The 24,257-nt window shown below is 54.5% G+C and overlaps 1 pseudogene; it reads right to left on the bottom strand.

Annotated features, from left to right (window-relative positions):
• Nucleotides 1-2,084: 2,084 nt before the first annotated feature.
• On the bottom strand, nucleotides 2,085-2,673 carry LOC129068718 (FGFR1 oncogene partner 2 homolog; annotated as a pseudogene).
• Nucleotides 2,674-24,257: the final 21,584 nt, after the last annotated feature.

The raw sequence follows: 24,257 nt of genomic DNA, 5'->3' as shown, positions 1-24,257 counted from the left end.
AGGGTGGATGTTACAAGGAGAGGTGAGGAAGAACTCTGTGAAGAGGCCATTCAGAGAGCGAGTACCCTGTCCCTGAAGGCAGTTAAGCCCAGCCAGGTGGTCCCTTGACCGAATCCTGGGGAGGGAACTCGAGCATGGCTGAGGGTGCTTGGGTGCCCCCGATGTCTGGGTTCAGTTAGAAGCACCCAGGGGGACCAGCCATCCGATTTTCAGCTGTGATAACACACTGGGCCTTTTCTCCCTCCCTTTATGAATTCAAGGGAACAGCGCTGCCTTTGGCCTTGAATCTCGGGGCACTGGGACCATGGCCAACTTTGCCTGCAGTGCCTCTATCTCACACCAGGTGGCACCGATCACCTGGCGTTGGGGTGGAAATGAACTCCCTTACCCGTCTTAAAAACAAGAAAAATGGCCAGATGAAGTGTTCTGTGAGTCTGGAAAGTCCTTGCAGAGCACCAGCAATGAGCGTATGTGAGTGGGCAGGGTGCGGCCTCCTGGAGAGGGCCAGGGCCCACCTGAATGCCCGTCTCAGCCCAGCCTCCTACGGCTGTGTGGCACCCAACAAGTCACCTCATGGAGTCTCAGCTTCCTGCCCCCCTCCCCCGTAAATCAGGAACTGGTACTGTCTTGAAAAAAATTTTAATCACTCACCTTTGTTAAAAAAACAGGCTCCTATGCACCATGTACTTTCCACATAAATTTAAAGTTCTGCTCTAAGAAAAAAAAAAGATGGGAAACTTGCTATTTACTGCAGTAAATGCCTTTGAACACATTGAGATCTTCAGATTATATCCAATTAAAAAGACTAAGAATAAATTACCTTATTTGTTTATAAAAATAATTACTTATCGAGTAATGTTTTATAATAGAGCTGCCTCAATGAACTGCCTCAGACCGTTGACACTTTGGTTCACAGGCTGGCACTCAATCCACCGAGCCACACCAGCCAGGGCTTAAAGCACAGTTCTTATTTCTGGTGGCTTTTAAAAATTTACACAATGGATATATATTTTGTAAAAATAAAACAAATACTTCGAAATCCATAGTTTTTTAACCTCCTTTTTGACTGGAAGAAGGTTAAAAATCTTACAAGTTATGAAGATGAGATGGTGATTAAGAATAGATCCAGAAATTTTTTTGAAATTTTAATTTACTTTTCTGTATTTCCTAAGAGTAATTTTTTTTTAAAGTTTCTGTGGGGCAGAGAACTTTCCAATTTACTCTGAAATAACCATACCTAGCTTGCTTTAGCAAACATTTCAACTCTGTTAGCTAAATGAGCTACATACTATCCTTGAAGATCAAGCAGAGAAGAGAAAAATCTCATCTTCATGATTTAGAACCAAAACTTATTCTTTCAAAAGAGCAGTTTAACTTGCTAAATGACTCCTATAAGACCTTCTTTTTAAGAAAGTATCATTCCTGAAATGATATTTCATTTACTTAGCAAGTTATGGGCAGTTGTTAGCTGAGTATTAGTTATGTTATATTAGCTAAAGTTAAATTACCTCTTTTGTTTATGGTGCAAATGAAATCCTCCCATAGACTTTCAAACTGAGCTTTCTTTGACAAACATTAATAGGAAGGTAGGCAATCATTAAGCCGAAGTCTCATAGCACATAAGCCAGTTGTTGACTTTGCCGCGAGGGAAGGAAGATAAAATTTAGTATGATGTTTTTCCTTCACCAGGCTGGAAAAATCTGTATTTTAAAATTGGAATAATTTTATGAATTCCTCAACATTTATTGGTAACATTCCTGTTTCTCCAAGTATCATCCCGAAAGCCAACAGCATACTGGCAGCTCTTGAGATGTCAGCAGTCACTGTGAAAACCTTCAATCTATTCACCAATTAACAAAGTCCTAGTTTCTACTTTTCAATTACATTTTGGAACGAGGTCTATGACCATAAACTATGCATTGTTCATTGCTGTCTCTTAAAAATGTCATTGCCAGTGCACTGTACATGTTACAGGAAAAAGATGATAACTTGGGATAGATTTTTCTGTTAATTCATGCACTTTGGGAGACCAGACTCAGGGGTCATCTGGGGCCGTATAAGAAGCTCACAGACTCAGAAGTTCCTCACTCTGTCCTCACACTCAGGCCAGCACTGGTTGCTAATGCTGACAAAGACATGCTTTCCGACACGTTGTCTTTTCTAAGGTTCAAAGGTGATTTCGAGTTATTGGAAGGATTGCTCTCAAGCCTTTGTTTTCTTGTTCAAGTTCAAATATTCTTTCCTGTTCCTTGCGTCCCTGTTGCTCGTCAGTTTCAACAGTCATCACTGTGGCTGTGTCAGCTGCCTGGTCAGTACGTGCTTGGCACGCTGCCCTATCACTCCGTCGGTAGGCCTGGCTCATCTTTCTTACTTGCCGTGAGCAACCTAAACGTCTGCTCCCCGTGCTGGGTTCCAAAGTAGGCATTCCTCCAGGGTTGTTCTCTTTGTTCTCTTGTTGAAGTTCTCTGATTTGTCTGTTTTCTCGTTGGATTCCCGTAACTAATGGAGATCAAGGCCAATGTCTTGCAACGTCATTAAGTTCTTGAACTGCTTCCTGATGCAGCTTCACCACTCACACTCGCTTGTTGTCTGCTCACTCAGAGACTCCGTTGCATCATCACGATCTCTCGATCACTTGGCACCAGCGAGTGCCTCCTCAGTTGTGCAACTCATTTCTGACCACGGCAGAGGCAGTGGGTGGGGGCGGTTAGGGGCAGCGGGGCTTGGCCCGACCACTGGCCCAGGGGCATCTCCCCGGGGGTCCTCGAGCGGGGTCCTCGAGCGGGGTCCTCGAGCAGTGCTCCAACCTCGCAGGTCTGTCTCAAAACTTAGCGGAGGGGGTTAGAATCTGTCCACAGTGCCTGGCTCATGGCAGGTTTTCATGGCAGGTTTTCTTTCTTTTTTTTTCCTTTTTCTTAATTATTTTATTTTTAGAAGGAAGTAGAGGGAGGGAGAAAGAGAGGGAGAAAAATGTCAATGCACCACACCCCACCCCCAACTGGTATCACACCCCCAACCAGGGACTTGGTATGCAACCCAGGCACGTGCCCTGACTGGGAATCGAACCGGTGACCTTTCAGTTCGCAGGCTGGCACTCAATCCACTGAGCCGCACCAGCCAGGGCGCATAGCGGGTTTTCAATGAGCGATGGTAGTGCTGGTGCGCGCCTAAGATCTGCTCAGTGGGAACTCGCACCAAAGCCAAGTTCTCAAGGTCTAAACGGCTCCCAAAGGACTCCAGTAGGCCCTCCCTCAGCTGAGTCCCTTAGTCCCATGGTTGGCACTTCTATTGCTCTCGGGGGCCTGGGCGGCTGTCCCAGGTCAGCCCTGCTCCTGCGAAGCCAGGGGCCTCCTTTCCGCAGCTGACTCAGCCCAGGCAGGTCTTCTCCTAACCCCGACTTCACAGGAACTCAGTCGTTTGGGAAAATTTAGTGCTCCTTTCTTCTCATGGTTTGTGTTTCTTACTTGTTTTGTTGATAAAATAAATGGAGGTTCTTATATCCGTCCAAGTGTTCACTGTGGACGGCGAAGCCGCCTGCAGCTCCCCTCCAGTGCTCAGCCCGGTTAGCCGTGTGGCACATCCCGCGGGAAGGTCTTCTGAGCACACACGTAAGCCCACCTTTACAGAAAAGTTATTACTTTTGAAAAATGAAAACATGCTGGTACACTCATGCACTCAGTGTGTGTGGGATCTCAGCACCGTGAGAAACAAGCGCTGCAGATTCCTGCCCTCGAGGAGCTTTCCTTCTAGTTGGGAATGGGAAACGAGAAATAAGCACTAGCACCTGGCCGGGTGGCTCGTTGGTTGGAGCATCATCCCACACACCAAAAGGTTCTGGGTTCAATCCCTGGTCAGGGCACATAGGGCACTAGGTTGCAGGTTCGATCCTGGGCCAGGGGCGCATGGGAGGCAACAGACTGGTGTTTCTCTCTCCTATCGGTGCTTCTCCCTCTCCCTTCTTCTCTCTCCTGTACTAACATGTGATGGCAGTTGGCAAAGCAGGATAAGGAGTTAGAGGGTGTATTTTTTCCTGCTGTAACATTGCCACAAAGAACAGAAATTTAATCCTTTTCAGCTCTGGAGCCCAGAAGTCCGAAATCATTGCTGTTGGTCCACAATCAAGGTGCTGGCAGGGCGCATGGCCTCCAGAGCCTCTGGGCGGAGTCTGTTCCAGGAGACGGTGCGTCCAGCTTCTGGGGGCTGGCGGCCTTCCTTGGCTCTCGGACACACCAGCCCAGTCTTCAAGGCCAGCATCGCCGCGCACTCCTCTGCCTCCCCCTCCCAAGGATACCCCTGACTGCAGTGAGGGCCCGCCCTGGAAACCCCAGGCCACCTCCCAGTCTCAAGGTCCTTTACTCAGTCACACCTGCAGCCCTCTGCCCCCTGTTGCCATAAAAGGGGACATTCACGTGTTCCAGGGATTAGGACGGGAACATCTTTGGGGCAGACACTTTCCAACCGGCCTTGGAAAGTGTCTGGGCAGAGGAGGTGCTGTCTCAGGTGGGGGCATCGAAGCAGAGGCCTGAGGGGACAGTGGGGGGGCCGTGGCGGCCTCAGCCTGACCCCTGAGGGGTGCGCAGATGGCCAGTTCACTGTCCAGCTAGGAAGTAAGTGAACAGGCTGTTGACAGGCCTGTGTCTGAGAACACGGGCGTGTGCCACAGCCCGTGACGGAACGCTGGCTCACGTTCCAAACCCGCGGGCGTGGGCAGGAAGGACTGGCTGCGGCTTGTGTTTTCCTGGCTGAAGCTGAGTGAGAATGGGACCGTCTGCCGCTCGGCAGGTACTGGGGTTTGCCAGCAGCTGCTCCACACATGGGGCTGCCAGTGCGCCCCGCATTAACCCTGCAAGGTCACCAGTGCGTGGGGGTGAGGTGGCCAGGGCAGACACGGGAGCCGCTGCTGGCCGGGCCCGGCTCTGTCCTCGCGGTGCAGCCAGCACAGTGCAGCCCTCCTCCCCGGCCCCTGGGTGTCAACCACGTCCCGGGCCAGGGTCCCCGCGGCTCCACAAGGAACCCATTCTCCCTCTGGCCGGCCATGCAGGCCCCACAGAGCCCTGACGCCGGCTCGCTGGGGCTCTCGTGGCCGCCTGCTCCGCGAGGCCACCTGCACTCTGGATGACGGCAGGAGCGGCACGGCCGTGTGGCGGGGGCAGGCCGGCCTCCAGCGGGTGTCCCGGCCCCTTTCCCCGGAGCCCAGCGCTGAGAGGCAGCAGGATTCCCTCCGAGACTCTGCGCTTGAGACCCACTTCCCTGCCGCCCTCCAGCTGTCTGGCAGGCCTGGGCTTCGGGGACCACGGTGACCCCTGCCAGGGGTTTGCGGGAATCACACAGCCAGGCTTACTGATGGCAGGAACGCCCGCCAAACACTGCCCGGGCCCGTGCTGCCGTCTCGGCGCCGACTCTCCGCTCGCCCACAGCTGCTCCGTGCACTCATCCTCAAGGGGGAGAAACACTGGCAGGTTCGGTAACACGCGATGGCCCGGGCCAGGCGGCATCAGAATCGGGAGCTGGGCCGGGCCTGCCTGGATCCAGAGCCGTCCACACCCTGCTCGTGCCCGGGCCATCGCCCACGTTTCCAGGGGCTGTCAGCCTGTCGGGGGGCAGGCTCAGGAGTGGGGCTTCACAACCTTGGGGAACAGCCTTGGGGGCTGGGGGCTGGGGGCTGGGGGCTGGGGGCCTGGGTCAGCTGCCCCCGTGCTAATGGGCTTGGTCACCTTTTCCTTCTCTGGCTCCCCTTCCCTGCCTTACTTTCCTGCAGTGCTCCTGGGGGACGGGGGGTCGCCCCCTGACATCCTTGTCTCAGGCCTGCTTCAAGGGGGCACAGCCTGAGACATCACTGAGCCCCATGGCCAGCCAGATGCAATGTTAGCCATTCAATATGTTGTCTCCTTTGCTACTTAAGAGCTCCTTCCTAGCTGGTCAGCTGAGGGGGCTGGCCCAGGCGGCGGGTCACACAGCTGCAAGGCTGCAGGGCCGGGCCTTCAAGACCTACACGCCCAGCTGGGCCCTTCCTGCATTCCACCCCCCGCCCCCTGGCTCCAGGGGGGCTGGGCTGTGGGGGTGAGCGGCCGAGGCTCCCCCCTACCCCCTGGGCACCGAGGGGAGAGGGATGTGCCTGCTGTTCCAGGCTGGGAGCCCATGGCCCACTCTCTTCCCCGAAATGATTCTTCTTGACAGGCACCGGAAGCCAAGGGCGGCCCTGGCTCTTCTGAGGAGGTGAGGTCCCCCCACCCCAGAGGCCTCTCTTGAGGGCCAGCTGAGAGCTCCCTGCCTCTCCCTGCCAGACAACACGAGAGTGCTGGCCTCGTGGTTCAGCTGGAGCAGCGATGAGAACGGGGTCCCGGGGCGCCCCGCCGCCTGCTCGGCCCCTCCAGACAGATCTCCGGGCCAGACCGCTCGGGTGTGGCCCCCGCCCTCTCCTTCTGTGCAAGCTGCCTGCCTAGGGAGCTGCGGGGGCCCCACGCTGAGGGCGGCCACGGCTGCCCCAGGTGGGTGTGGCGGCCGTTTTCAGTGACGCGAGGAGGACCGCTGCATAGTTAGACATTTCTGTTACACGTTTGTATTAGAAAAATACCTACCTGGCATCAAATGTTATTGCCTGGGTGTAATTGCTTGGGAGGAGGTTAAACTTCAGGAAGTGAATCAAATGAAAGAAAAATATGAAGTGACTGACGGCATGGGACCATTTTCCATGTACTAGACTGGAAACAGCCGAGACGACGGGGGATGCCAGCTGCTGGCGAGGACGCGGAACCCCAGGGGCTGCCGTCGCCCCGAGCAGCGCGAACTGGGGCAGCCCCTCAGGAAGACAAGTCAGCCTTATCTAGTAAAGTGGAAGATGTGCGTTTTTGCTTCTAGGTATGGGCTCCACAGCAGAGCTTCTGGAACTTCATGTGCCTACGAATCACCTGGGGCATCTTTAAAAAAATTTTTTTAATGTGTACTTTTAAAAAAAGTTTTATGTTATTGATTATACTATCATAGCTGCCCCACTTTTTCCTCCTTTGCGACCCCTCCCCCCAGCACCTGCCACTCCCTCGGGCCCTCCCCACGCCACCGTTCATCTCTTTGTCTTGGTGCACCTGTTGCGTTGCAAGGGGCAGATTTGTACTTCTCAACCCCTCAGCTTTCACCCATTCTCTCACACCCTCCTGCCGTCTGGCAGCCATCAAAATTCTCTCTGTACCCATGATTCTGCCTCTGTTCTTCTTGTCTGCTTAGTTTGTTTTTTAAATTCAATTTTGATAGATATGTATTTGTTGCCATTTTATTGTTTATAGTTTTGATCTTATTTTTCTTAAATAAGTCCCTTTAGCATTTCATATAATAATGAAATTATTTGGAGATGATGAACTCCTTTAGTTTTTTATTTTTCGATTTTATTAATTATTTTTTTAGAGAGAGGGGAAGGAAAGGAGCGAGGGAGTGAAACATCAATGTGTGGTTGCCTCTCACGTGCCCACCACTGGGGGCCTGGCCCACAACTCAGGCATGTGCCCTGACTGGGAATCAAACCAGTGACCTTTTGGTTTGCAGGCCAGCGCTCAATCCACCGAGCCACACTGGCCAGGGCCTTTAGTTTTTTCTTGTCTGGGAAGCTCCTTATCTGCTCTTCCATTATAAATGATAGCTTTGCTGGGGAGAGCAATCTTGGCTGTAGGTCCTTGCTTCTGATGACGTTGGATATTTCTTGCCAATCCCTTCTAGCCTGCAAAGTTTCTTTTCAGAAATCAGCTGACAGTCTTATGGGAACTCCTCTGCAGTTAACTAACTTCTTTCTTCTTGCTGCTTTTAAGATTCTATCTTTAACCATTAGCATTTTAAATATGCTGTGTCTTAGAATGGGCTTCTTTGCATCCATCTTGTTTGGGACTCTCTGTCCTTCCTAGACTTGCATGTCTATTTTCTTCACCAAGTTAGGGAAGTTTTCTGTCATTATTTTTTCAAAGAGCTTTACAATTTCTCATTCTTTCTCTTCTCCTTCTGGCACCTCAAAGATGTGAATGTCGGAATGCTTGAAGTTGTCCCAGAGGCTGCTTATACTATCCTTATTTTTTTTCTTCTTTTTTCTTCTTGTTTCAACTGGTTGATTTTCGCTTCCTTATGTTCCAAATCTTTGATTTGATTTTCAGCTTTATCCACTCTACTGTTGTTTTCCCGTAAATTGTTCTTTATTTTAATTACTGTACCCTTCATTTCTGACTGGATTTTTTATGCTGTTGAGGTCCTCATCCTCACTAAGTTCCTTCAGCATCCTTATAACTAGTGTTTTGAACTCTACATCTGATAGGTTGCTTATCTTCATTCTGTTTAGTTCTCTTTCTGGAGTTTTGATCTGTTCTTTCATTTTGGTCATGTTTCTTTGTCTCCTCATTTTGGCAACCTCCCTGTGTTTGTTTCTATGTGCCAGGTAGAGCTGCTATGACTCCTTGTCTCGGTAGCGTGGCCTAATGTAGTAGGTGTTTCCCGTAGGATCCTCCCCTATCACCCAAGCTGGCTACTCAAGGTGCACCTTTCCTGTGGGCTGAGTACACCCTCCTCTTGTAACTGAGCCTTGGTTGCTATTGGTAGGTCAATGGAGGGATTTACTCAGGCCAGTCAGCTGCAAGGACTGGCTGTAACCACTGGCCACCAACTTCCACCCTCTATGGAGGATCAGCTCTACAGGGGCAGGGTGGTGGTGCTCCCACACGGTCTGTAGCTGTCCACTGGGTAAGCAGGCCCTGGGGTTTCCCAGGCGGTACAGGCTGACTTCAGCCCCCACCTGTGTCTTGCCTGGGGGCACCCTGCCTGAGCTATATGCAATCTGAGATGGCTGCTACTTGTGCTGGGCTTGGACATTCCCAGGTGAAGCCAAGCTGCGACCCTAGGCTGGCTGCTGCTAGTGCCAGGTCTGGGGCCTCTTAGCAAGAGGTAAGGGGGCTGGAGGCTCACTGAGGCTGGCTGTTGTTTGTTTGAGAGGATTTAGGAAGTTTTGAAGTGTGAGCCAAGACTAGCCATTTATATGGAAAAGCAACTTGGGTGGGCCCGTAAGTTGGGGAGACTGAATCTGTAGATATCTCTAGGGCAGGGCAAACAGGACAATGAAGTCTCAGATATGGCACCCACCTGCTGGCTCCATGGCTCTGTGGCTCTGTTGGGGGAGGGTTCAGAAAAGGGACAATGGCCTTTGCCCACCTTTCTGTCTAGGAGAAAGCTGTCCGCCAGCTCTCACCTTAATGCCAGACACTTCAGTTCCTACCCTTATGCCACTGTTGCCTTTCAAGCTGCTACCCCAGTGCTGGAGCTCAGAGGGAGTGAATCTGAGTAAGTCCACAGGTTCTTTAAGAGGGACTGCCTGGGACTCCAGAAGTTTCTTCCACTGACTCAGTCCCCTCTGGTTTTTGCAGCCAGAAGTTGTGGGGACTTATTTTCTTGGCAATGGAACCCTGGGCTGGGGTGGGGGGGCTGGTGTGGGGCTGGGACTCTTGACTCGTGAGATATTCATCCCGAATTTTTATCCACCACACGTGGGTGTGGGACCAGCCCGTTCTTGTGTCTCTTCCCCTCCTACCAGTAGAAAGGATGTGGTTTCTTTAATTCCATAGTTGTCAGACTTCTATTCAACTCAATTTCTGGTGATTCTGAGGGATGGTTGTTCTATATTTTAGTTGTAATTTTTATGTATTTGTGTGAGGAGGTGAGCCGTGTTTACCTGTGCTGCCACCTTGACCGGAAGTCTCTCATCTGGGGAATCTTGTTAGAAGGCAGTGTTGGCCTCAGGAGGCCTGAGTGAGCCAGACCTGCCTTCCAGAGCGGCTGTAACACTCTCCGAAGTCCTCAGCAACACTGTTGGTGGCAACCCAAATGGCGCTGTCAGGGGGCTGGACACACGTGGGGTCTCGGCTGCCCCAGCACCCCTGATGGGTCAGAGCAGAGCCAGGCTTCGGGCCAAGTCTCCCGCCCCGGAACTGGGACCTTCCCTGAGCCTCCAGTGCAGGTGAGGACAGTGGGAAGCCTGCAGCTCTGCCAGCCAGGCTCCTGTAACATTCGAATCTGGAACATCCAGTTCCTGACTGGAGAGAGTGCTGGGTGCTGGCTGGTGCTGGCTGGGTGCTGGCTGGAGGCTGACCTTTGGGGTCTCCAGGCCCCAAGCAACATGCAGGGTTTCACCGCAGTTCTGCTGGGTGACCTTGTGCAAGCTCCAGGATGTCTCTGAGCCTCAGTTTCCTCATCTGTAAAACGGAGATAATGTGGCTCCTAACCTCGGAGGGATTGAACAGTGAGAGCCCTCCTCCAGGTCCACCGTCCTTCCTAGCCACCCTGCCCTGCAGTGGGGCCTCTGTTTCTTCACTGCCCAAGTCTGGAGGTACTCAGGGGGCATGGGCAGGCCCTCCCTGCTCTCCCGGCACCCCACCCTGGGAGCCCCCCAGCCTCCTGCATTTCTGAGGCCCACTGCCCAGCAGCTGTCGGCTCCACGAGGAGTGAGCAGTGCATGGGAGCACCTACCAGAGCCCACACACTCCAGAAAGCGCGCGGCCCTGAGCTCTGGGCGAGGCCTGGGCACGCAGGCCGGCCTGCGTCCACCGGGAGGGGGCGCTCCATCCCAGCCCGCGTTGCCCTCGCCCTGCACCCGGCTCGGCCTCCCTCTGCCTCTGGCCTCCCTCTGGCTCTGGCCCTGCCAGGAGAGCTGGGGTTTGGGCTTGCTGCCCACCCCCGCGCCTTGCCACTCTGCGCCTCTTTCGCTGCCCCACCGCCACCTGGGGTTCCTGATGTTTCTCAGAGGACCTTCGTTCCTGCCTCCAGGCCTCGCACTTGCCCTCCCCTCTGCATGGACATCTCTGCAACAACGCCTTTGCAGATCTCAGCTCAAGTGTCACCCTCTAGGAGAGGCCTACCTGGTCACCCTACCTAATGTTGCCACCTAAATCCTCTCTATCATATTACCTGCTTAAAATGCTGCTTATTACTCTCTGCATGGTTTCAACTGAGCACCAGCTCACATGTGGACTCTGCTTGCCTCATCCACTGGTGAACACCCAGTGCTGGGCACACAGTAGGTGCTCAAACAATATGTATGCAAGGAAAAGACTGAGAGAGCATAAGAGCCAGAAAGAGGACAGTTACACACGAAGTAGGAGGGAAGTGGAGAGAGGGTTGCCTGTCTGGATACCCGAGACACACAGGAAAGAGGGAGAAGCAGGCACCGCTGTGTGCCTGGGCTGCCCGCGCCTCCCGCAGGGAGAACATCGGGCCAAAACCCTGGACTGACTTACTCTTGCTCTGGAAGGCAAGGGGCAGCTGTTTCGTCACTTGGCCCATGCTGGGGCCAGGGCTGAAATGGGGCACTGGGCCAGAGAGGCCAGAGGGAATCCCAGTGGCCAGGCTGCGGGCCTCGGGTCCGGAGCTGGCTGCACGGAGACAGGTCTGCGGCAGCCTGCAGGGGAAGGCCCCAGGCTGGAGCGGGGCCCGAGGTCACCTTTCTCTGGCCTCCATTTCAACTTCTGTGAAATAGTCGGTTCTTTAAGGGTCCTTTCTGGGCCTTGAAAAGATCCCCTGTGTGATTTCTTAGAGGCAGTTTGCGCTTTGGCCCCAGGACTGCTCAGGTAGAGGGGAGAGAGCCCTCCCCGACCTGCTCGCCCTGTGCATGCCCAGGCCAGGACCCCTGAGAGCAGCTCGGGTTGACAGGAGCTGTCCTCTGCCGTCCCTGGCATTTCCGGGGCTGCCGGGCAGGAGTCACGTCTTGGCACTGTCATCACTGGTCCATTAGAAAACGCCTCGCATTTTATTTCATTGTGTGACGTGCTCCCTCGAATCTCCAGCCCCCACTCCCACGCCCACACCACGGCTGCCACTTAACAAGAGTGCTCTCTGGTCCTTTGCTGTGTGTCTGCCCTACTTGTAAATGCACACAGTGTGAGTTCAGCTAGCGTCACACACAGCTCACTCTGTTCCTCGTGCTCTGACGAGCAGCGAGGTGTGGCTGGCGCTCCGGGTGCCCCCTGGGCACGGCTCTGCCCAGCTGCGCAGGCCCCACTGGGGCCTGCAGTTCGCCTGCCCTTCCCCTCGGGATGGGCACCCAGGTGGGATCACAGACAGGGAAGGGGTGGTATGGGTAGTGGGTGTTCATGGTTTGCTCTGGGGAACAAAAGGTGGGTCCCACCTTATATCGCAGCAAAACAGGGTCTCAGTGAATCAAAGATCTCACTTGAAAATTAAGTAAAACTGTATTGAAGGGATACCTTTTTTCTTCACTGCCCAAGTCTGGAGGTACTCAGGGGGCAGAGGCAGACCCTCCCTGCTCTCCCGGCACCCCGCCCTGGGAGCCCCCCAGCCTCCTGCATTTCCGAGGCCCACTGCCTGGCAGCTGTCGGCTCCACGAGGAGTGAGCGGCGCATGGGAGCGCCTCCCAGAGCCCGCACACCTCAGAAAGCCCGCGGCCCTGAGCTCTGGGCAAGGCCCGGGCACACGCAGTCCGGCCCCGCCCGTCCGCAGGGAGGGGGCGCTCCATCCCAGCCCGCGTTGCCCTCGCCCTGCGCCCGGCTCGGCCTCCCTCTGCCTCTGGCCTCTGTCTGGCTCTGGCAGATGAAGAGGTAATGGAAATAAACACCAGCCAGTAGCTTCGTGACCAGGGTCTGGGGAATGCATCTTAAAGAGCCTTCAGATATCTCATATATGAGGAGGGACCCAAAAAACTTGGAATTTATTCTCACATGTTTAAACTTCATTCACCTTCCAAGTCCTCTCCATCTGATAACAATACACCTATTGAGACATTTTTTCTGCTGCTCAAAACAGTTTTTGAACTTGTCGATTTTGATGCCTTCTATTGCTTCTGCTGTTTTTTGTTTCATCTCTTTCACATCAGCAAAATGTTTCCCTTTGAGGACTTTTTTTTCATCTGGGGAAACAAAAAAGGAGCTCAGGGCAAGATTGGATGAATAGGGAGGGCAGGGTACAGGCGTCCTGCTGTTTTTGGTTAAAAAGTGTGGAATATTCAACATGGTATGGACAAATGCGCTTGTAAATCACCCATGACGAAATGGGCAAACGCATTAAAAGAGCCTTAAAAAAAATTCACTGAAGCCGAACACAGCCTCTCACAACAACGCCAGCTGGTGCACTGACACAGATGGGTTCCTAGAACACTCACCAAGCAGGGGAAGCCTGTATTACAAGGGGCTCACTCTCTGGAAGAGAATTTTGTGTTTTGGGTCCCCCCACCCCAATATCTGGGAGGGGGAGAGAGAGATGGAGGGAGGGAGGGAGGGAGAGACATGAATGCAAAGGAGAGGCACTGGATCTGACTACATAAAAATGAAGGATGTCTGCTTCGTGGAAGATACCACACACAAAAATTAACAAATGATAGACTGGTAGAAACTGTTTTCCTGGATGACAACGTATGAAAGGCGATGATGGCGGTGGTGGCTACTTGTGACCAGCCGGGGTGTCCTGGACTCCCCGTTTGGCTGATGGTACCAGGCAGTTCCCACACCCTTTGCTCTTGCTCCCAAGGAAAGGGAGCAGAAACCTACGAGATTCTGTCCTCTTGAGTATCATGGGAGGATGGGGGCCGTCGGACCTCTCCCACCCTCCTGGCTCCCTGAAGCCAACCCAGGTGCAACCTCAGACTGGCCAGAGGTCCTTTGTAGATGGTGCTGGCAAAGACACCTCAGAAGCTTCCTGGAACTACTGTCCGTTTTACAGATGGGAGGCCGAGGCCCAGGTGGCCCAGGTCGCACCCAGAGTATGATGTTCAGAGCCATGGTCTCACCAAGGGTTCAGGGACCCTTGATCCCCAAATACCCAGGAGACGTCTCACCTCGCGGGCCCACCGGGTCCGCAGTCCCCCTGCACTCCCAGGTGAGAGGGGCCACCGGGGGCAGCCGGCCGTGTTGCCGGGGCGAGAAAGGGCTGGGGCCTCGATGGACATTCAGGCGCAGTCCAAGACCCCCTGCAGGGCTGACCCGTGGGCAGCCTCCGTCACGTCGGCGGGGGGCCTGGCAAAGGGGGTGGCGATGGTGAGGGCGTGGGCACTGCCGCGACTTCGGCCCGCTCTTGGCTCCTCCGTGGCGCTGGGTGCCAGCCCTCCTGCTTTCTGTCTGAGACAACCAGGCCGGCTGCCTCTCTGCCTCCGCAGCCCCAGGTCCCGGCGCCCCCCAGGCCAGAGGAGCCCCGGGGGAGAGGGAGGGAGGAGAGGGGCGGGCGTTCATTCTCACCATCAGGGGCTGCCTGCCTGACAGCAGGACTTCTCTGGGCAACGGAAAGATGACTGATTACTGCTAGTCTTCCCACTTTTCTGGATTTGAGATAGTTTTCTTAAAAGGAAGAACAGAAAGTGTCAGCAAGATGTGCCGGCTTAGGGCGGGAGCGCAGAGGAGGACTGTGGAACCTGGCTGGGTTCTGTGTGTGAGCGTGGGTGCGTGAGTGGGCCCCTGTCTCCCCCCGGCCCCGAGGGACGGGCACGGGGTCCCGACAAGGGCTCTCCTAACCCAGGCCCAGCCTGGGGCCCTCCACATACCCTTGCCCCTTCTCTCAGCTCCAACAGGTTAGTCCCTTAGCTCCCACTTTGCAGAGGAAGAAACTGAGGCTCAGTGAAGTGAAATGATTCACCCAAGGCCCCACGGCCAGCCAGCGGCGGAGCTGGGATTTGAGCCTGAGCCTGGGGCTCCCCTGGCTGGCTCCACGGAACGGCTGGAGGGCAGGCTGTGCTTGCACAGTTCAGGGGGAGCCGTGCCCAGCTCGGGCCCTGGATGTGTGGCGCACAGCCCGCGTGGCCCCCCGAGGCAGTCCTGGCAGGGTCTGTGCTCCGGCCCTGAGGCTGAGCGAGCTGGGGGCCTGCGTGGCTTGGGAGGGAGCAGGTGCTGCTTGCGTGCCGGGAGCCCCCATCGCCCCACGACCGAGGCAAGACAGCGCCACTGATCCGTGGCTGGTGGCGTGAGCCAGTGGGTCGCACCTCAGAGTTGATATTTCCCTGGCCAAGCTTTTCTTCACGGAAAGAAAACAGGACATCGAATGACTGCAGCAGCTATATTTAAATGCCAGGGAGTTTGTTTGACCTTCTGAGGCAGAGAAAACTGCCTTATTTCTCACAAACATCCCCATCTCTTCTCCGGGGAGCCCTGTGCTTACGCACACAGCGAGCCCACAGTGACCGTGACTGCCAGCCAGCGCTGCACAGGCTGCGCGCGGGCCAGCTCTGGGAGCACGCCAGTCATGTCCGCGTCTGCGTGAATGTACCCTGGCGGGCTGCGCAGCACCCAGACCGTGCACCTGTGCAGAGTGGCCCTGAGCCCCCCGAAACATTTCTGCTAGGGGGACAGACGAGTGGGTCCCGGAAGCTTTGAGTGAGCAGATGTGTTTGTCTTCTTGTTGACACATATCCCATGGAGCAGAGGAAAGCGACCACTTGTTCCCACATAAAGGACCTGGAGGAGGACGGCCGCCTCCTGACCCCCCGCCTGATGCTCACAGCCTGGCAGGCCCAGGCCTGGCTTGCGTTAAGTTTCTGCAGCAGCTGTCCTTGGCTCTTAGTTTAGTTTAGGTTTTGTTTTTTTTTTTTTTTTTTTTTAAGATTTTATTTATTTATTTTTAGAGAGAGGGGAAGGGAGGGAGAAGGAGAGAGAGAGAAACATCCCTGTGTGGTTGCCTCTAGTGTGCCCCTCACTGGGGGCCCGGCCTGCAGCCCAGGCCTGTGCTTGGCTCTTACGTTCCCCAATGGACTTCTGACTTGGGCGCTGCGGTGGCCTCGCCCCCTGCCAGTCTCCACCACCTCACTTTGGCATCGCCAGTCCCAGGAGCTCAGGCCCCGGTCCCTGAGACCCCGGACTCCTGCTCTCCCCCGCCTGCCGCAGCCCGGGCACGGTCTGTTCCGGGGCCGCTGCCCTGGGGCAGGCTGCACCCCTGCCCTCTCCCGCCCGCCCCTGCCCATCCCGCTGCCAGCATCTCTCACCGGGCAGTGGCTTCGGCCTCCCCTGGCCTCCCTGCCTCAGCCTCGCCCCTCCGTGGGCCCGCCTTCTCCCTGCAGCAGCCAGAGGGGCCTTTAAGAAACTAAATCAAAACAAACCAGATGGGAAAGGCCACTTACTGCAGATTCCATTTATATGAAATGCCCAGAGTAGGCAAATCTGTAGGGACAGAAAGCAGATAAGGGGTCACTGGGGTGGGGGGAGAAGGGTGGAGAGTGACTATTCCGTGGGTGTGGGTTTCCTTTTGGAGTGGAGAAATGTTCTGGAATTAGTTGCACAAGGCTCTCGCGGTCGGTGTACTAAATGAGAGTGAGTTTGTTCTCTTTAAAATGGTTACAATGGGGAATTTTATGTTGTCTCTACTTTGCCACAATAAAAACAAACATCTGCTAAAACTCTCCACTGGCTCCTCAAATGCTCTCATGATGACCCCAAGTTCCAGAGCAGGGGCCCCTGGCCCCAGCACCACCTGTCCCCATGGGCTCTGTCTCCACCTCCCTCCCGAGGGTCCCTCCTCCAGGCGTTTGCTGGGCTCTTCCCTCCCCGCTTCCCAGAACTTCTGGGGCTGCCTCTCCCCACCCACCTCAGAGAGGATCCCAACCTTCCGGCCCCCAGTCTCCCTGCCCTACTGCCTGTTCCTGGGCTCTATTTTATCCCAAGCTACGCTTCTTGAAGTGGTGCTGTTCTTGTATAATTTGACTTATTAATTCCCCTTTTTCAACCAGGAGGGGCTTCGACGAGGGGCGGGGGCGTTCTTTGCCATCGTTGCCATCTTTGCTGCTGATTCCTGAGTGCATAGGACATGGTGGGCCTTGCGTGTGCCCGCTGAGCGGCCGCCGCCAAGGATGCAGTTTCTAGCAGCTGGCGCAATGGCCTCTGACTGGTCCACCCTTGTCCTCCCGGGGGTCTGCGGGAGCGGGCCCCGAGCATGGCCCCCCAGCAAGGCCCCCCCAGGAGCCCAGCTTCCTCCTTGCCCTTCAGAAACCTGGCTTTCTTGTCTGTGATGTTAGCGGCTGCCTGCCTGACTTCCTAGCGGGCCGCCTCCCTGCTGCCCTGGCCTGCACCTGCTCCGGGCTTCCCCGGCTTGTTGCAGGATGCGCTGCTTGCCTGTGAGATGTTTCTTGGTCTCTGGGGTGGGGTGGGGGTGGGGGCAGCTTCTCAAAGTTTGCACTAGCTCTCCCCAGCATTACAGGTTCCAGAGACTGGCAAGCAGGACGCGTGCTGTGAGCCACCAAGGGCTCTGTGGCCTGGACTCTGTCCCCGAGTCAGAGGCGAGGGCTTCTCCCCCAGCCCCCAAGGAGGGGCGGCAGTTTGCCCGGGACAGGTGAGAGAAAGGGCACCGGGCAGGAGAAAGAGCATCACGGGTGGGGGCGGGGGAGCACCCAGGGCACACCGGGACCAGGGGCTGGTGGAATGCAGCCAACTCCGGAGGAGCGGCCCCGAGAAAACTTAGTTCCTTTCAGCTAAACTTGTGGGTTTTGAGGCACCCTGAAAATACAGATTTGAAAGAACATAGTTCTGCTTCCAAGGTGTTTATCACAGTCTATAGCATAGGGATCCTCGCCATTCAGTGTATTTTGTCTGGCCAGTGGTTGTGCTGTGGTTTTTGAAGCCGACTACCCTCGGGTGGGCCTGCGTGTTCTCACCACTCGCTGTGTCTGTCTCAAGACACCTGATGTCGTTTGCATTAGAGCTCCCTGCTGCGGCAGGAGACTAAGTGGAGAGGCCAGCCTGTGTGCTGTGAGACAGAGGCGAGGGGAGAGCGCTGCTGTGCTGGGCCAGCAGGAGGACCTCTCACAGGGAGTGACATCAGCCTGCACCTGAAGGTCACCTTCCTGGGGACACGTGGTGCCTGGGCGCTGGGGCCAGAAATAGAGACGGGTTCTCCTAAGAGGTTGGCCTGGAGTTGGCGCTAGGCATTATGGGAACGGTTCGGAGGGTTCAAGGGGAGAGGAAAGTGGGCGGCAGCATCAGCGAGGGCGCGGGAACTGGGGAGCCAGGGCTCAGAACACCTGGCTCATCTGATCAGAAGCACCTGGGGGATGGAAGGATCATCGCCATGTAACTTATGAGGAAACAGGCTTAGGGTGATCAAGTGATTTGCTCTAGTCACATAGCTTATAAGTGGTAGCGGTATAATTCAAACCCAGTTCTGCGTGGTTCTAAAGGTGATACTGATAAAATAGAAGTAACTAGCAATTAGTAGGAGATATTTGACTGTAGTTGTGTAAACAATTAGGGATTTATTTTCACATAAAAGGTGGATAGAGGTAGGGTCTAACGCTGGCTTGTTAGCTCCACAAAAGCCATCAGAGACCCAGACTCCACCATCTTCAGTTTATAGCTTCCATCCTCAAAGTCACCTCATGGGCTAAGAGGGCTGCTGGAACTCCTGACATCTCACCCATTTTATAGGCAAGAAGAAGAACAAAGGAGGAGCAACAAGACTTCTATTTTAGTTGCCTCTTTAAAGAGGGTCTTTATTAGACCCACTCAAAGACTTCCAGCTTCCAGATCATTGTCCACCCCAGCTGCAAAGGAGGCTGGGAAATGCCGTCTTTTAGGAGGGCGTGCTGCTGTGCAAAGAAAGGCCAGAGCCCTAGGGGTGAGGTGGAGGGGAATTATGTTACAGGGCAACTAGAGGCTTTGAAAGGCACTCAGCCACTCCCTTCTGAATTGCCTAACTGGGGGACACAGGATCAGAACACCATGTCATGGCGCTTATGCTACAAAATGAGCTGCGATGGTCTCACTGCCCATCCCTGGCTTTGCCTGTGGTCTCCGAAGGGGACCCACAGGGCCGCCTGTGGGTTTATAACCTGTTCTCTTGCCTGTTGTGCTCGCTGGCATCAGGCAGATTGGTCAGTTGTTTAAGCTGTGGGTGCTGGGGCTGGAGAGGCCCGGCTTGCAGCCCTGGCTCCGCCTTCTACTGGCTGCATGACCATGGGCAAATGCATAGTTATTTGTGTATTTCTATCTGCTCATCTATCAAATGGGCGTAATAACACTTGCACACATACATTAGGGCTTATTTTGTACCAGCCCTGTATTGAGTACTTTACACATATTACTAGCCTGAGTTTTCCTGATGAGCCAATGAGATAGGTATGACTACCACTCCTGTTATTTAGGGGAGGAAACTGAGGCACAAGGAGTTTAAGTACCGCTTGGGAACGACCACGCTGGGGAAAAGCCTGATCTGACCACAGAGCTACCTGCAGAACAGGGGCGGCAAGGCAGCTCCTTGGGCGGACCTGAGGGCCCAGGAGGACACAGGTGCCGGGGAAGCGCTCCATGCGGTATCTGGTGCTGGGCACGTGTTGGTTATTGCTGCCCTGTCCCCGTCCCCTGGACTTCTCGCTTTGTTTCCCACATTCAGCTCAACGTTGTCTGCCAGTTTCAGCTCCGTCCCTCGGAATTCTGGAGCCTACGTGTGAGCCTCAGTGGTTGTTTGCAGCTTGCATGAGCAGACCAGGACTCTGGGGAGATGCGACAGCTTCTTCAATGGGAATGACCGTGAATGCTACATTTGGTCTCCAGAAACCACGGGCCCAGCCACCTTCCATCTCCTGGGGACAGAGTCCAGCATTGCCAGAGTGACTGGGGAAGACCAGGCCTGATGGTCCCCTGGGTCCTAGGAGAAGGGGACTTCTGGCAACAGCTCCAGAAATAAGGACTGAAAATTGAGACAGACACCATAGAACTGTTTCCTAATACCTATTTCCTTTGTGCTAACAAAACATTGATTAGTTTTTGAGTCAATGTTCTACGGCAGTCGTGATCCTTTTGTTATCAGATTGCTCAGCCTCTCACACTCGTCATGTGACCCAGTTCTGGCCAATCAGCCCTAAAGTGGAAGTCTGCGGGGGGCATTTCTGGGAAAGCGTTCACTCTCCCAATGAAAAGAGACACGAGAGCATGAAACTAGTGCGGCCCTTGACCTTTCCCTTACTTTTAACTTTGTAGACCCAAGTGTGATGACTAGAACTATGACGGCCCTCTGTGACTATGAGGCCAAAGCATGAGGACAAAGGTCAATTATATTAGGGACGGTGGAGCCAGGGTGCCTGATGCTAACAATTGCCTGCCTCTAGTTGTGTTATGCAAAAAAAAAGAACCTCCTGTCTATTTAAGCCTTCGTTGGTTGGATTTTGGATTTTTGCAGGTGAATGTGTTCTTGATACAGACACGAAGACACAGGGTAGGCGGGGCCAGTCGGGGAGGGACACCGCATGCTCACAGGGACCCATACACAGCTCCTCAGCACTGCTGTGTGCTGCAGCCGCTGCTGGACCGTGTGACGTCCGGCAAGTCAGGACCAGACCTTACCCTCGAGTCCACCAAAAAAGATGGTACAAATTGTGTAACTGGTAAGAACTGTTGCACAACTCTCAGGGTGCAAAAAAAAAAAAAAAATCTGTTTACTTTAAAAATTGGATTAAGCTCTCATTGAGAGCCCATGTGCCAAGGTTGGCAAAATCTACCAAAAGGTATGATGGGGAAGATGGACTTGCTTAGGATCGACTGGGGCCGTAGGGCTTGGTCAGCCCTGAAAAGAGGCAGAAGGGGCTTTTGTCCTCCACCTCTGATGTTCCTGTTGATCCAGTCTGGCTTTAGTTACATAAGATTAGCTGCTAGAACAAGGAAGCCGTGAAATCTCAGGGTACAACACAATGAAGATATGTTCCTTGTTCTGTCACAGTCTGATGTGGGCTGGTGGTGACCAGTGGTGGGGTCTGCTTTGTGCAGTCATTCAAGGACCTAGGTCCCGTCCATCTCGTGGCTCTGCCTTCCTCTAGGTCTTCCCAGTCCTCTTATTCAGGGGAGGTGGGGAAAGAGGAGGGAGAAACTTGTGGGCCGGCCTAGAATGGGGTGACATCGCTTCCCCTCACGCTCCATCGGCTGGAACTCAGTCACATGGCCATACCAAACTTTAAGCGGGGCTGGAGATAGAGTCTTTTTGTTACCCAGAAAGAAGAGAGAGCACAGGTCTGTGGGCACCAGTTGGCCCTCAGGTGTGGTGGGCAGCAGGCTCCCTTCCTCATCTCTCCGAGCCCCCATCCATAGCTGCTCCTCCTCACAGGCCAGCCAGCCAATGGCCTCAGAGCACCTGGATTTTCCCAACTTAAGGACCCAAAAGTGGGCCCTCTGCAGGAAGCCCACCTGACTCAGGCAGCGCCCGCTTGCCCTGAACCACACGCGCACACACACTCACCTGTGTCTCCACCTCGGGTTAGAACAAGCTTTCTCAGCCTCCACACTTTATATTTTAGGCTGGACAAGCCTTGATTGTGGGGTGTCATGCACATTATAGGATGTCGGCAGCATCCTTGGCCTCTATCCACTAGGTGTCCATAGCACCTCCCAGATGCGACAACCAAAAATGCCAACAGACATGGCCCCATGTCCCTGGTGAGTATATATGTGGCAAAATCACCCCTGGCTGAGGACACTGGATCGGCGGATGCCAGGACTGTGTATAGGAAAGGCTGCCTTCTCCTTGGTAAGGTCCAAGGTATGGCACTCACGGTGTCCTGATATATCTATATAGCTAAGGAGGTAAAACCAAGATGGCAATTCCCTTCCCAGAAAGTCATAGTTAAAGTAATAGTAGGATGAGATCAACATTGTAATGAGGTTTCTGTGGGGCTGGGGTATCTCAAAGGCAGGACCAATGGGTCAACTCTACAAGGTGCGGGGGTGGGGGTTACTTCACAAAAGAAGAGACATTTCAACCACATCATGGAGGCTGGAAGAGCTGGTCAAAAGGGTGAGGAAGCAGGGGTCTTCAGTGGTTCTGCAAAGACAACGTGGTGCATTCTGGGAGTTGGAGGTGATTGATGTGGCTGGAGTATGAGTGGGTACTGAGTAGCCACCTCCTCCAGGAGTCCCCCTTGAAGCTGTGTTTGGTCTCCTCCGCTCTGTCCCCATTGTCCCCCTAAGGCCCATTGTACCAGTGGTTGCCCTGTATGGCTAGCTTCCCTTCAAAGCCCTGGGTTTTGTCCTACTGTATCCTAGTCCCTTGCACATGGTAGGTACTGAGGAAACTGAAATAATGAATCTGTGCCTGAAGAAACTGACTCACAGAGGGTCTCCCGCGGCAGCTGGAGCAGATTGGATTTTGGCCTGGGCAATAGGGAGCCACTGCAGGGTTTTGAGCAGGGGCGTCACCTGCTGTTGGCTGGAGGGTGCTTTGGAAAAAGGGTGGAGGCTGGGAGACCAGCTACGGTGATGGTGCAAGTGGGATTCTATGATTAAACTGACCCGTGTGCCGCAAGAGGTCCAACCCGGTCCTTAGCGCCGATCACAGTTGTCTTCAGCTCTTGCTCCCCTGCCTCCATCCTGTGCAGGCCCCTGCGGAGCACCTCCCAGGCCGCGGGCGCCGGTGCAGCTCGATGCCGCGTGCACAGCCCTGTGACTCCCTGCAGCACTCGCGCGCCACCCCCGCCCCCACTGTGCCGGCTCCTCCTGGAGGGGCTCACGCACCCTCCCCTGCCCACTGCGGCCTGACGAAGGTGGGTCACCGGACCCACTGCCGCCAGGTGCGGCACCCACACCCTCAGCCACCTTTCTGGGTGCGTGGATGGACACCTGGTCCAATGGGAACCAACTAGACCTTGTCCCTGGGGTTTGAAGAGAAATGCATTGCCAGGCAAAGGTTTCTAGCTTGACTTCACTGTGTTTAGTGGAGCAAACTATGGCACCTCAGTCCCTTGAAATCTACTGCGATTTGCTTCATGCCTCAGCATCTGATTTGGGCAAATCGAATGTGGCCTTGAAAAGAACGGCAGTTCTGCCCTTGCTGGGAGGGCGCTTCTGTGGAGATAACCACACCGCGCAGCTGGCTCATCACATTGGAATCTGCAGCCCTGAGGGGTTTCCTGCGTTTCTCTCAGTTACCAAGATTAATACTTTAACCCCCACAAGACATTTGTATTGTCACAAACATCTTCCATTCTCTCAGGCTTACCTGTCTCCGCGCCCTCCGTCCTTCCTGCGAGCCTGCTCCTCCTGCTGCTGGGAGGAGCTCTCTTAGCCTTTGTTTGTTTGACAACATCTTTACCTTGTCTCCATTTTTGAGGGGTAATTTCATTGGACTAAGATTCAGTTCTGGCTTTCACTGATTCATGTATTCCTTTGTTTGGCCAAATACTGCAGGAGCGCTGAGAGGTGCTGAGGGCGCCGGGTGCAGGAGGGGCAGTGGTGGCCAGAGCAGAAGGGGCCCCTGCTCTCGGGGGAGAGAGGGGAGAGTGGGGAGAGTGTGCCCGGCAGAGGGAACGGGAGCCGCAGAGGCCCTGCCGCTGGGAGTGGCAGGAGCACACAGAGCAAGACCTGGGGAGGTGGCTGCACCTGGGCTGCACAGGGCCGTGGTGAGGAGTGATGCTTTGCCTCTTGGTGCCAGGCAGGCTGTGGTTGGGGTGGTCCGCCCACTTCCTGGCTCTTCCAGGCCTGGATTCAGCCTTCCCCTGGCCTGTCCCTTTCCTGGACCTGCTGGGGTTCTGGGTTCCCTGTCCTTTCCCCTGGTTTTCCTGGGCTGGACCCTGCCCCTTCGAGTCACTGTTTTGGCCACTGCTGTGCATGCCTCCAGGGCTCTGCCGCACTGTCTGGTTTTGCTGCAGGTGGACCCCGTGGATTCTTTCTGTTCCTCCTCCTCTCCTGATGGGCCTGGCGCGAGGCCTCAGCGGAGCCCCAGGAGACTGCTTCCTGCCCTCCTGCCGGAGCGAGTCCCAAGGGCCGGGGACACGGCAGCCTCCTGCAGTGTGGGAATTAACCTGCACATGCTGTGCTCTCCCAGTGCATGCAGCGCTGTGGCTTCCTCAGGAAGCCAGCTCGGTGTCTGGCTCAGTTTCCCAGTCTGTTGACCTTAATGTCTAACCCAACAGGATTACGAAACAGGGTTTGCTGGGAAGCTCTTGTGGAGAAGTCTGTTTCCATTGCAAAAAGCCGGGTCACCTAGGAGGAACTGTAGGAGGCTGAGGTGGGATTGGGGAGGAGAAGGCAGGCGTGGATGGGGCTGTTGGGGGCGCTCCCCTTTCTCCTGGCTGATGGTTTGGGGGAGGCTGAAGTTGTCAGGGGCGGGGAAACTACGAAGGCCCGTACACATACTTTACCTGTTCCTTTAAAAAGTAGTTTACATTCATTATTGTTTTATATGAGTTTCGGGTACACATCATAGTGGTTGGACAGTCATTTATTGTATAAACCAATCCCCCAATATTCCAGGTATGCACCCAGCACCGTACAGAGTTATTATAATACTACTATGTCCCTTACGCTGCATTTTATATCCCTGTCACTCTCAGGCCT

Source organism: Pteronotus mesoamericanus, unplaced genomic scaffold, assembly GCF_021234165.1.
Source record: "Pteronotus mesoamericanus isolate MK-2021 breed Mesoamerican mustached bat unplaced genomic scaffold, CSHL_Meso_final contig_22, whole genome shotgun sequence".
Lineage (NCBI taxonomy): Eukaryota > Metazoa > Chordata > Mammalia > Chiroptera > Mormoopidae > Pteronotus > Pteronotus mesoamericanus.
Note: the sequence above shows the minus strand (reverse complement) of the source record. Positions and strands in the feature narration are given on the sequence as shown.